The following is a 13,006-nucleotide window of genomic DNA, read 5'->3' on the forward strand; positions in this document are numbered from 1 at the left end:
CCATTATGGAAGCGGTCATTAGCATGTGGGAGCCGGCACAGGTAGGCGAGAACAGCGTATTGCTAGCTATACTCACCTTCACTGGTCTTCTTCCGGACCCACGCTGTGTCCTGACATGTAGAGTGTCAGGGCGTAGTGCATGTAGATGCGCACGATAACCTGACACTGTGCGCTGTCAGGTCACAGTACAGCGTGGCGTGAAGAAGACCAGGGAGGGTAAGTGAATCTGCCAAGTGGCAGCGCTGTCTGGAGCTGTAGAGGCAATTTTTTTTTTCCACTTATTTTTAAATGTCTGATTGGGGTCTAATCTGAGGCTGGGGGTCTGACAGCGGTCTGATCTGAGGCTGCGGGGTCTGATCGGGTCTGATCTAAGGCTGGAGAGGGTCTGATAAGGGTCTGATCTGAGGCTGATGTAGGCTGGGGGGGTCTGATAGGAGGGTGATTTGAGGCTGATGGAGGTGGGGAGCAGATCAGAGGCTGAGAAAGGGACAAAGGCAGGGACATTTGCGAAGAAAGAGGCAGGGACAGTGGCAGGGAGAGTGAAAGCTGGGTGAACCCCTCTTTGGACCCCTCTGGGTTTAGCTTGGCTGCCATTAATGACAAATAGAGAACTAAATATATAACATTCTCAACTCAAAATTAGACTGCTATATGCAGTCAAAATGGCGCCTGTACTATTGGCGCAGGCGCCATTTTGTGCTTCAAAAATATAGCGCCCTAGATTTTTTTTATTGAAGCTAAATTTCTGTAACTTAAATGTTAGTCAAATTTTAAGTTGAGAATTATATATGGCCCCCGAACGATGTTAAAAATATCCATATGGCCCTCAGCAGCAAAAAGGTTCCCCACCCCTGCTATGTAAGGGGTGCAGTCGCTACTGGACCTAGGAGCCTGAGGGGGCCCAAGACCCTTGTGCCACATAAGAAGACACCGGTACTATACAAAGTTCATGCAGGTCAAGTTACATTTCTGGCTGGAGGGAAGGAGAATTTGGCTTGGGGCAGGGAATGCAGTTTAAATTTTCACCTCAGGAAGCGCGAATGCTATGTGTTTACTGCCCCTGGCCACAAAGCACTGAGGGAAGGGGGACCAAGCTGAACTCTTGCACCAGGGCACATGAGCCTTCAGCTACACCCCTGAATATTATATTATACTCTATGCAAGTAAGAAGGATGACTTGCATTTACATGTGCTAGAATATAATCCGTGGTATGATCTTGATACTGCCATTCTGACAGTAAGGAGACACCAGGAGACTGCACCCTAGACTACAAAACCTTTGAAGATAATGATGCCTTTATCTCCTGATGTTCATGTTCAAGCTGACAATCCGAGCACAACTTTGGTTGACCATTTATACTATTGCATGGTCCCGGCCTAAGACCTCTCAGAAAACTGTTGTGCCACTCTTGTGCAACCACAAAAGATCTGCAACAGTTGACAGAGGCAGTCATCTTAAGGCAGAAAAAAGTGAGAAGATCCAGACAACATGTAACATCTATGGTCAGCTATAATCCTGCCATCTCCATCTTTCTCATTATACAAGGATAAGACATATAATACTGGTGGATAAAAGAAGACTGAAGACAAGATCTTCACAGTCTTCTACAGATCATAGGGGACATTTCGTGAGACCTTATCTCTATCTACCTGACACATCCTGTAGAAGAAGAGGACTGGGACATCTCTCCGGTGTTCTCATCTCTTCCTTATCTGTGGGAAACAGACCCAGTGACTGAATTAATTCCTTACATACAGGTAATGAAAGGACGTGTGGATTTAGTCATGTCTATTACCTGGTGATGTGAGGGGTCGGTGATCCTCCATCATGATGTCCTTATATCCATCTACCTGATCATCCTGTGGAACATAGTGATGTTCTTCTGAATTATCCTTTAGAAGAAGAGGACTGGGACATCTCTCGGGTGTTGTTCTCTCTTCCTTAACTGTAGGTGTTGCAGAATCAGGATTAGATAGGATGGTCAGCCATGTTGTCTTAGGTATACACCTTCAGCCCTAACCTGGTGGTGGTTCCGCCAAAGTTATGAAGAGGCTTCTCCATTACTTTAGGGCTTCCAGCACCAGTTCTATATGTAAGACATCTTCCAAGTTATCTTACATTTAGACCCTTTTCTACACCTGAAACATTTGTAGAAAATGGTAAATGAGACAGGCCTGACGGCCCGTTCCCTTCCCCGCCCACTGCACACTGACAATTGTAGACCTGTTGCCCCCATTGCACCGACATTTGCGCCTGAAATAAGTCTAATTTAGGCTTATTTCAGAATAGTAAAGGATCCTCTTGTGTTTACACCTCAAAAAGGAGCTTAGCTAAAGAGTTAATCACCATTTTGAAGTGAATACTGAGTACTTTTAGTACTAACTACTTTTGCTGAGAAAATAGAGGCCTTTAAGTATTCGATTAAAAATGTTATGATGGAATGGTGACCTCTAGAAAGTAGATAATATTTGCACTAGAAGTGGAAGCCTTGGGCAAGATAAATGTATTTGTCTATTAAAACTAACCATTTGCATGTTTATGATCAGGATCGATCCTTGGTGTTGGACCGGTGATAAATAAAAGAGCCGGTCTTGGCTTTATGGACCATGGGGCTCTTTGGAAAGAAAAATGGAGATTGGTACTTGAATTGGAGAGGATTAATGGAAGGCCCCAGGAACAAATTATTTATGCAACAAGAGATCCAGGACTGTGTCCAGGACTTATAACAGAGCGCTGCCTTTTACCACGGCTGTAATTCACTTCCATTTACCTCTTATGCCATAATCTGCCTACATTTTACATTGATTTCTATGAGGTCTTGCTGCTCTTCAGATTTTCATCAGAGATTGTAAGCCAAAACCAGGTGAGACTCTAAACACAGAACAGGTACAGAGTTTCCCCTATACCTTATGTCTGTGGAGGCTCAAATCCTGGTTTTGGTTCACAATCACTGATGGAAATCACTGACAAAACACTGTTGTGTGAATGAGGCTTAAACAAAATAATCTTCTGAAGAAGTTGCTTCAAGAAGTTTTGTGTTGTTGTGGCCAATTTCCAACAGTAGGAAACACATCCAGTGACTGAATTCATCCCTTACATACAGATAATGAGAGGACCTGTGTATTTAGTCATGTCTATTACCTGTTGGGGTGAGGGGCCGGTGATCCTCCATCATGACGTCCTTGTACAGATCTTTGTGTCCTTCTAAATACTCCCACTCCTCCCTGGAGAAATAGACGGTGACATCCTGACACCTTATAGGAACCTGACAACACAATGATACAGTCATCACCCAGATCCCTTCATAGCGTTCCTGCATAATGTCCCAGCATTCCCAGCAGTGTCACCTCTCCAGTCAGCAGCTCAATCATCTTGTTGGCGAGTTCTAGGACCTTCTCTCTATTGATTTCCTCATGTTTCAGGTAGTGAGGTGGAGGCCCCATGATTGGGCTCAGGGTTCTTCCCCATCCTTCAGACACAGGGTCCTGACAGCACCCACTAGAGGTCTTCTTCACTACCGTGTAGTCCTGGTTATGGAGAGACACAGTAATAAATATCACTTCATACATCTCCAGAGTTCCTCACCTCTCCAGTCATGTCTATCTGTTAGTAACATAGATAAGATTATGTAATGTGACATCATCAGAATCTCTCACCTCTCCAGTAAGCCGGAAGAGGATCTCTAGGGTGAGATTTATTATACTCTCCGCCATCTGACTATGGAACTCTCTGCCTGAGGAGGTGGTGATGGTGAGTACAATAAAGGAATTCAAGAGGGGCCTGGATGTATTTCTGGAGTGTAATAATATTACAGGCTATAGCTACTAGAGAGGGGTCGTTGATCCAGGGAGTTATTCTGATTGCCTGATTGGAGTCGGGAAGTAATTTTTTATTCCCCTAAAGTGAGGAAAATTGGCTTCTACTTTTTTTGACAGGTCGAACTGGATGGACAAATGTCTTTTTTCGGCCTTATGTACTATGTTACTATGTATCTTGTCCCTGTCCATTCTTGTTGGGTCAATCAGGAGAAGGATCTTATATAGAAGATCTCCACTGGGCGAATCCTATATTGTAGGAACCTGAATGGAAAGAAGATGAGACGATGTAAAATCCTACAAAATCCCATGTAAAATACAATAACTGGAGATTAGAGGAGACATCGGAGGAGATAATAAAGTGTAGATGTTGTGTTCTCTCTTTTTATATGGATCGAAACATGTGTGAGGTCAAGGCAGTTTCATGGTATGTCATAAAATCCAATATATATCAAATACAAAACATAAGTTGGTCAAGTCATAAAACTGGGAATGAAAAAAAAAATTGAATAAAATGAAGACAGACATGCAGAGCGAACTAACACTCCGGAATGAAGATCACATTAGCCCTTTTACACTACATGTTTGTCTATTTTATTCTATTTTTTTTTTATTCCCAGTTTTATGACTTGTTGATCAAATTATGTTTTGTATTTTCTATATATTGGATTTTATAATCTAAATCAGGGGTGGCCAACTTGTGGCTCTTGAGCCGCATGCGGCTCTTTGCTTCTTCAAGTGCGGCTCTAGCTGTGGAGCCGGGAAGCAGTCAGGCGGCTCACTCTCCACCCCATGCTCAGATCTCTTTTCCTGATCGGGCACTGTTGATACTTTGCAACTCCAGCTCACTCTCCACTACGTCCTGATGCACACAGTGTGAGAACGTAGTACGTGGAGACATGGACTATGACCTGACGTTGTGCTCGTCAGGTCACAGTGGAGAGCGTGTCAGACCTGCGGAGTAGCAGGTGCCCAAGCAGGAGCCCAGTGCCTGATCAGGAGAGGGAAGATATTTTTTTAAATGATAGAACTGAGCATGGGGGTCTGATCTAAGCATGGTGGGGGTCCTGATCTGAGCAATGGGGGTCTGATCTGAGCATGGGGGTTCAGATTTGAGCATGGGGGCAAATCTGAGCACTGAGCATGGGGGTCAGATCTGAGCATGGGGGTCTTATTTGAGCATGGGTTGGTCAGCATGGAGGGTGAGATCTGAGAAGGGGGAGATCTGAGCATGGGGGGGGCATCTGAGCATGGGGGAGAGATCTGAGCATTGGGAGGGCATCTGAGCATGGGGGAGAGATCTGAACATTGGGGGGGGGGGCGAAATCTGAGCACTGAGGGTCTGACACTGGGAGTCTTATTTGTGATGTCTGATCCGAGGATTGGGGATCTTATTTTGGGGGTCTGATTTAGAGGTCTGATGAGGTTTGGGGATCTTATTTTAGGTCAGATGAGGATTGGGGATCTGATTTAGGAGTCTGGTCTGATGAAAAATATTTTTTCTCTTTTTTTCGGTGTGCGTGCCTGCCGTCTCCAGTCTCTCTTCCGACTTGCTATAGACATGACAGCGGCGAGCAGGACAGGAGACGGCGCGCATTTTCTCCTCATACTGTCATGGATGATGTTGCAGATAGCTGGAAGTTATGGATAAACATCCGACTGGCTTGATCCCAAACTAAGGAGCATAAAGGTGACCCCTATAAAACCCTAAGAGCTCATGCTGACTGCTAAGCACATACAAGGGTCTCAGAGGTAGACGATTGCATGCCCTCGTACCTAGACTGTGTGACACCTGAAAACCCTATAATAGTGAGGGGACACGACCACCGGCTCCCTGCACTTAATACGGAGGGAGTCAGGGTCACCTAGAATTAAGCCAGCAAGGAAACACAATACATGAAAGTACTTATCTGAACAAGCAGCCACAGAAGTCTCCAGCAGTGAACACCTCAATCCAAGAAGTAGTATAAACCGCAAAGTGAGGCAGTATGGGAGGGAATATAAAGGAAAGAGGATTAGTCTAAATTGGTAAGACCTGGGAGAAGGAAAAGTGAAACCAAAACAAAGAACATCATGCAAGAGGTAGAAAAGGACGTCTGTCAGACCTTCTCACAGAAGTGGTGGTGACAGTACCCCTCCCTCTACGGGTGGAGTCCGCACACTCAGAACCCACCTTCTCAGGATGAGACCTATGGAAAGCCTTGATGAGACGAGTGGCCTTAATGTCCGCCACTGGGACCCACATCCTCTCCTCAGGACCATAACCCTCCCAATGAACAAGGTATTGGAGAAAACCGCGGATAATCCTAGAGACCTGGAATTCAAGATTACCATCAACAAAAATCGGAGGAGGAAGCAAAGAGGAGGGTACAGTGGGTTGGACATAAGGTTTTAATAGGGACCTATGAAAAACATTATGGATCTTCCAAGTCTGAGGAAGATCAAGACGGAAGGCAACGGGATTGATGACGGACAAGATCTTGTAAGGCCCAATAAACTTAGGACCCAACTTCCAGGAGGGAACCTTCAGTTTGATATTCTTTGTAGACAACCACACCAGATCACCCACATTCAGGTCCGGACCAGGCACACGTCTATTATCCGCCACACGCTTATATCTCTCACTCATCCTCTTCAGATTACCCTGAATCTTTTGCCAAATAAATGACAAAGACGAGGAAAATCTCTCCTCATCAGGTAAACCAGAAGACCCCTCTCCAGAGAATGTCCCAAACTGTGGATGAAACCCATATGCACCAAAAAATTGTGACTTATCAGAGGATTCCTGGCGACGGTTATTTAAAGCAAACTCAGCAAGGGAAAAAAAAGAATACCAATCCTCCTGATTCTCCGCCACAAAACAGAGCAGATATGTCTCCAGATTCTGATTGACGCGTTCTGTCTGACCATTCAACTGCGGGTGAAAAGCAGAAGAAAATGACAACTGAATCCCCAAGCGAGAACAGAAGGCCTTCCAGAATCTGGAAACAAATTGCGTGGCCCTATCAGAAACAATGTCTGAAGGAATGCCATGCAATTTAACAATGTGATCAACAAACGCTTGCGCCAACGTCTTAGCATTGGGTAACCCAGGAAAGGGAATGAAATGCGCCATTTTGCTAAAACGGTAGACTACCACCAGAATCACAGTCTTCCCCGAGGAACGAGGTAGGTTGGGAAGGAATGGGTAACGGGAGGAGAGAACCCGATGGCCGTGAATGAGGGACCTTGGCACGAGCGCAGGTCTCGCAGGCTGCCACAAAACCCTCAACCGTCTTACAAAGAGCCGACCACCAGAATCTCCGAGCAATGAGATCTACTGTGGCTCTACTCCCAGGTGACCAGCAAGGACAGTATCGTGGTGCTCCTTAAAAACCTTGTGTCGTAAAGCGAGAGGCACAAACAACCTCCCAGGAGGACAAAGATCAGGAGCCTCTGCCTGGGCTGCCTGAACCTCTGCCTCCAAATCAGGATAAAGAGCAGAGACGACCACCCCTTCAGCCAAAATGGGACCTGGGTCTTCAAAGTTCCCCCCTCCCGGAAAACAACGTGACAGGGCATTCGCCTTCACATTTTTAACCCCAGGGCGGAACGTGACAACAAAATTAAACCTAGAAAAGAACAAAGACCATCTGGCCTGTCTCGGGTTCAGATGCTTGGCTGATTCCAAGTAGGCCAGATTCTTATGGTCGGTAAACACAGTAATAGGGTGTCTGGCTCCCTCTAGCCAATGGCGCCATTCCTCAAAAGCTAATTTGATGGCGAACAACTCCCTATCTCCCATGTCGTAATTTCTCTCTGCGGAGAAGAGTTTCCTTGAGAAAAAAGCACAAGGTCGCCATTTGGCAGGAGAGGGACCCTGAGATAAGACCGCACCCACACCCACCTCAGAAGCGTCCACCTCAACAATAAAAGGTAGAGAGACATCAGGTTGTACCAAAATGGGAGCGGAAGCAAAACTCTCTTTGATACTAGAAAAGGCCTTAAGCGCATCTACCGACCAGGAGGAAAAACCTTTTTAGTCATATCAGTGAGTGGCTTAACAACAGAGGAATAATTCAAAATGAACTTTCTGTAATAATTGGCAAAACCCAAAAACCACATCAGCGCCTTCTGATTCTCAGGAAGCTCCCAATCAAGCACAGCGCGGACCTTCTCAGGGTCTATGCAAAAAAGAGAAGCGGAGAGAAGAAAACCAAGAAATTGAATCTCCGGAACCGCAAACACAGATTTTTCCAGTTTAGCGTACAATTTATTCTCCCGCAGAATGAGCAAGACCTGACGTCAGTCTTGGTAGAAACCTCTGAAAGAGACGCCGTGAGGCAATTCTCTCTGCAAAAGTCACTCCAACCATTTATTTGCCTTGCTTGCCAATCAATGGTGGGGTTATGTTTAGTGAGCCAGGGTAGCCCCAACACTAGAGGAGTAGGTAATCCGCTTAGGACGAAACATGACATATCCTCAACATGAGCATCACCCACAGTCAAACGGATATTGAGAACTTTGCCCTTTAATGATTTTTGAGAAAGTGGAGCGGAATCGATAGCAAAAACAGGTATATCCTTTTCCAAAGTGCATACCTAGAAACCATGTGTTATAGCAAATTGATTATCAATGAGATTGACAGCTGCTCCACTATCTACAAAAATCTCACAATGTTCTTGCTATCTAGCGCCACCCTGGCAGGTAGGAGAAAACGGGAACTACAAGCAAACGGCAAACCTTCAATTTCCGCATCAACCTTGCCAATAGTAGCAAATGGAAAGTTTTTAGAGTTTTTTTTCTTTTTGTTTCTTTATTACCCTCAGAAAACTCCCTGAATCTCCTAGAGGGGCAAACATTAGCCAAATGATTTATACCCCCACAACAGAAACAAACCCTCCTCTGAGAGCTGAATCCTCTACTATCAGAGGCAAGCAAACCCAGCTGCATGGCCTCCTGCTCAGAGGGGATTGAGAGAGACTGAGACACCTGCACACTGAATGAGACCACCCCACTGTCCTTGGGCTGAATATGACAGGAAGGAGTGGTCTCTCCTCTCTCTCGAAGACGCCTGTCAATACGAACAGCTAGAGACATGGCAGACTCCAACGAGGCAGGTCTCTCATGAAAAGCAAATGCATCTTTTAATCCCTCCGAAAGACCATGGCAAAATTGACTTCGGAGTGCAGCATTGTTCCAACCAGTATCAGCTGCCCATCTCCAAAACTCAGAACAATATATCTCTGCGGACTGTTTACCCTGGCATAAAAGACGCCGTTTAAATTCAGCCAGAGTAATACGATCCCGGTCATCATATATCTGCCCCAGGGCTACAAAAAATTCATCCACCGATCGGAGGGGCCATGCCCCCACCGGCAGCGAAAAGGCCCAAGACTGAGCGTTATCCCTGAGCAGCGAGATGATGATCCCCACCCTCTGCTCCTCATCACCAGAGGAATGGGGAAGTAGGCGAAAATGGAGTTTGCAAGCCTCTCTAAAAGGAACAAAATTCTCACTACCCCCGGAGAACGTATCCGGAAGCGAGATCTTAGGCTCGGAACAAACTCAGTGAACGCAAGCAGAACCGGTCACCTGAAACTGTTGGGCCCTGTGGGAAATATGTGGTCCCTGGTTGATCTGTGCACCCTTATATGATCTGTGTCCCCTTATAGTTAGTATATATTTCCTGTCCGTCTCATGTAGATATATATATATATATATATGGGATGGGTGTAAGCAGTGCATACATCTATATATGTGTATCTGCCATGGCTCTCCCCCAGGTATATATATATATATGGGCCTATAACTGCCCATGTATGCCCCAGGTTTATAATGAGTGTATGTGTATATAGATGCGCCCCAAGTATCTATATATATATATATATATATATATATATATACTTAAATGCCCCCCATAGGGACAGCATTTAGCCAGTTCCTGCAGTGGGGTGGATATGTCTCCAGGTGGCTGGTGACTTCAAAGGCAATAGATCTGAGGCCTTTTGTTGAGTTTATCAGCCTAGTTACTATGCTCTCCCCCCACCTTGTGTTTGGGACATGGCTGGGCGTGTGGTGCTGCTAGCCTCAGGGGGCCAACTGGCTGTTCTGAGGGCAGGCATACGTCACAGTGAGACTATGATGTCACATCCCTGAGGAGGGGGGAGGGGGTGTTTCTGAGGCTGATATAGGAGCCCGAAGCCAGGAACAAGGGTCTCTTGCAACTGGACTAGAATAAGAGACACATGGGAGAGAGCAGCTCCATGACGGGCACCTGGAGAAGGCCGGCCTACTAACTCTGGAAGGATTAAGTATCTAACTGTCTAGCCCCTACCTACCCCTCACAAACCCTATATATATAACTATACCCATACCCCCTACAACCCCTTGCCCATAACTCACCACCCTATGATCCCTCTCCCTGCCATATCCAACCCTTGCATTGCTGTGCAGCCTTGGTATTTGTGACTGTGGATCCCCTGCATTGCTATACAGCCCTGAACTCCCCCATTGTCAACCCTTACCTACCCTGTCCCACCAACGATCCCTGAAGCCCTGATCACCCCCCCCCCCCCACTGTACCTCACCCCTATTCCATTGTCGTACCCAATAGGGACAGTAAGTAGAACCAGGTGGGTGGGCTGCTAATATAAATGTGTGTGTGTGTATTCTATAGTTAGTTTGTGGGTGGAATTGGGAACCGTGTAGTGTAGTTTAGTGCTGTATTTATAGTACTGTATTGTTAGTGTATTGCGTGCGTAGTGTATTGTTGGTAATAATAAATACTGTGTTTTATATATAACTATCTGTGTAATGTGTGGTTATTAGCGATAGTTAGTTTAGTAAGGCGCATGCAGCTAGCTTAGTGATTAGCGTAAGGTAAAGTATAGTGAAAGTATTGTATTATTGTTATGTAAAGGTATAAATGGGCGGAGTCATCAATAGACAGATCCTCCCATTTATGAATATTAATTATTGATATTTGCATAAATATTGGTGATTATTATTCCCCCTTTACATTGGCGAGCCAGGCCCACTGCTTAGATTTTGAAATCTGTGTTTGGTTTTGAGGCTAGAGGTCCGTTACACTGTCAATTATCAGGCAAGAGAGACGCGGTCAGTGGTCTGAGCGTCTAAGACCTGATAATTCGGACAGGTAACGCGACTCTTCCTTACGGTGGTTTGAGGCTAGAGGTCGGTTATACTGTGAATTATAAGGCAAGAGAGACGCGGTCAGTGGTCTGAGCGTCTAGGACCTGATAATTCGGACAGGTAACGCGGCTCTACCTCACAGCACCAAACATGGATCAAAAATCTTTGGCAGAGAATCTATTGTCTATCTGTGAACTAATATTTTGCTATTTGCTTTACACGGTCACTGCATCGCTCAAGTGATTGCGAGGGAGAAGAGGACACGTCACTGAAAGAGATCCATCTTCGTTGGAGCGGCGTACAAGTCCGGCTGGTCGGGAAGAAGCGATCCGGAAGAAAAAGGACTTCTTCCAAGCAGCTGTTAGGACGAAGAGGTACGGCCCAATGAGAAGATGGACGCTCAGCAAACGGTGAGTATGGACTTCCCCACACTGCAACACTTGAGCAGACACAGCACATTTAACCCCATCCTCCCCACCACTTACAAGTCAGCAGAAATGCTGTGGTCCGATTTGTTAGCACAGGCTTGTAGTTACGACAAGCTATGTGTTAACAAACGGACGGTGTTGAACAAGGCCACCAAACGGCTTCGGATGCTAGCCAAACTTGTGCATACATTTGAGGCTAGCATCTGCAAGCCAAAGGAAGTTGCGCTGGTGTCTCAGTCAACGGAGACAATTCCTCCGGCCATTCACTGCCAGTGCTGTACCAGTAATTCGGACCAGGTTTCGGCATTGCAGGCACAGCTGGCAGAGAATGTGCAGTCTACTGTTGACCGAGATGCGCAGGTGGCTAGGATAGAGTCACAGTTAGTAGAGCTGCAGAGGCAGAAGGAGGAAATTGAGGCTAAGTTGACTCAGTCTTATACTGAGGTCAAGGCCTTCAAGGAGCAGACTGCCTCTACTAATGTAACGGTAGCCAAATTGAAGGCTCAGGTTGCTGTAAGCTCCCAGATAATGACAGGCCAAATCACCAGACCAAGCCTGTCCAGACTAGCAGAGATTTTTCCCTGACTTTGGGGAAAAGAAAGATTGTGAAAAGTGCCTCCCTGAGGATGGAACAATTCAGGGAGCGCAGTTGCAGTGTGGATGGACCTAAGCCATGCCGTGCAAACATCAAATGTTTTGCGTGTGGTGGCTTGGGTCATATAGCGAAGGACTGCAAAACAAGTGAGAACATAACACACAGGACAGGAAACCAAGTCACGTGTTTCAGGTGTGGGAACAAAGGACACATTGCAAGGAATTGCCCTTGTGCAAGTAATTGCAATGTGTCCAACAGTAGAATTAGCCAGGTAACAAATTGTGCAGTGGGGTCTAGTCAGCTTGGCCATAAAGGGTTTACCTCTCGGCAGCATCACCAGCTGCTGAGGGGTCAGAGTGGCCAAGCTAGGCTAGGCAACATTTGACACCCCCGTACTATTTGTTACACAGTTTGTTCCCTGTGTATGTCCATGTTGTATGTTTTTGTTATCTGTTTGTACGTTCTTCTGGATGTTGATGGTGGTAGTCCAGTCTGCTGTCTTTGTTTCATTCTGTGTCCCCTTGGAGTGGAACAGTGTTATACTGTGGATCGAGAACGTATAGGTTCGCGAGCAGATAATTTCATACAGGAAATCCTGCACAAAGGATGATGTGATTTTATTCTGGGCAACCAGGGTCTCAGATCGATACAGATAACACTGTTGTGCTCAAAGTTTTCGGTAGGGCTGTGTTGCCCTGGGGACTGGGGCGGACAGACAACATTGGTGCAATGTTGTGCTGCGCACTTAAGTCTAGTCCGATCAGGTAACACAGCTCTGATAGGGAATGGACGCAGAGTGTTTGGCAGCAGAGTGTGGACTGTGTTCTTGTGTTGTGGGCTCCTGGGGAGCCAGGGCATGACTATGCCATTGGTTCTGCGGACCTCCACAAGACGGGATCACAGGGGGAAATCGGCCTGGGTACACATGAGTGGACGGGGATACGGTGCCATCAATAACAAGATGGTGCTTTGTCCACAGCACTTCAGTTATCCTAACCTAGTAGAATGGCCATCCTTATCTGTTGGCGCAGAG

At 46.1% G+C, this 13,006-nt stretch overlaps 1 protein-coding gene, 1 long non-coding RNA gene and 1 pseudogene across 2 annotated transcripts in view; all 3 read right to left on the bottom strand.

The window, feature by feature from the left end:
• The window catches only part of LOC121003527, a 1,246,211-nt pseudogene that overhangs the window by 681,524 nt on the left and 551,681 nt on the right, over positions 1-13,006 (bottom strand).
• LOC121003531 (gastrula zinc finger protein XlCGF26.1-like) overlaps positions 1-13,006 on the bottom strand; it is a 181,462-nt gene that overhangs the window by 107,805 nt on the left and 60,651 nt on the right. The window lies entirely within an intron of this gene.
• On the bottom strand, positions 3,215-3,700 carry LOC121003590. Its single transcript, XR_005779531.1, has 3 exons — positions 3,658-3,700; positions 3,349-3,528; positions 3,215-3,266 (listed from the first exon to the last, which is right to left on the bottom strand). It is a non-coding gene; the product is annotated as an uncharacterized LOC121003590 (long non-coding RNA).

This window comes from Bufo bufo, chromosome 6 (assembly GCF_905171765.1).
Source record: "Bufo bufo chromosome 6, aBufBuf1.1, whole genome shotgun sequence".
NCBI lineage: Eukaryota > Metazoa > Chordata > Amphibia > Anura > Bufonidae > Bufo > Bufo bufo.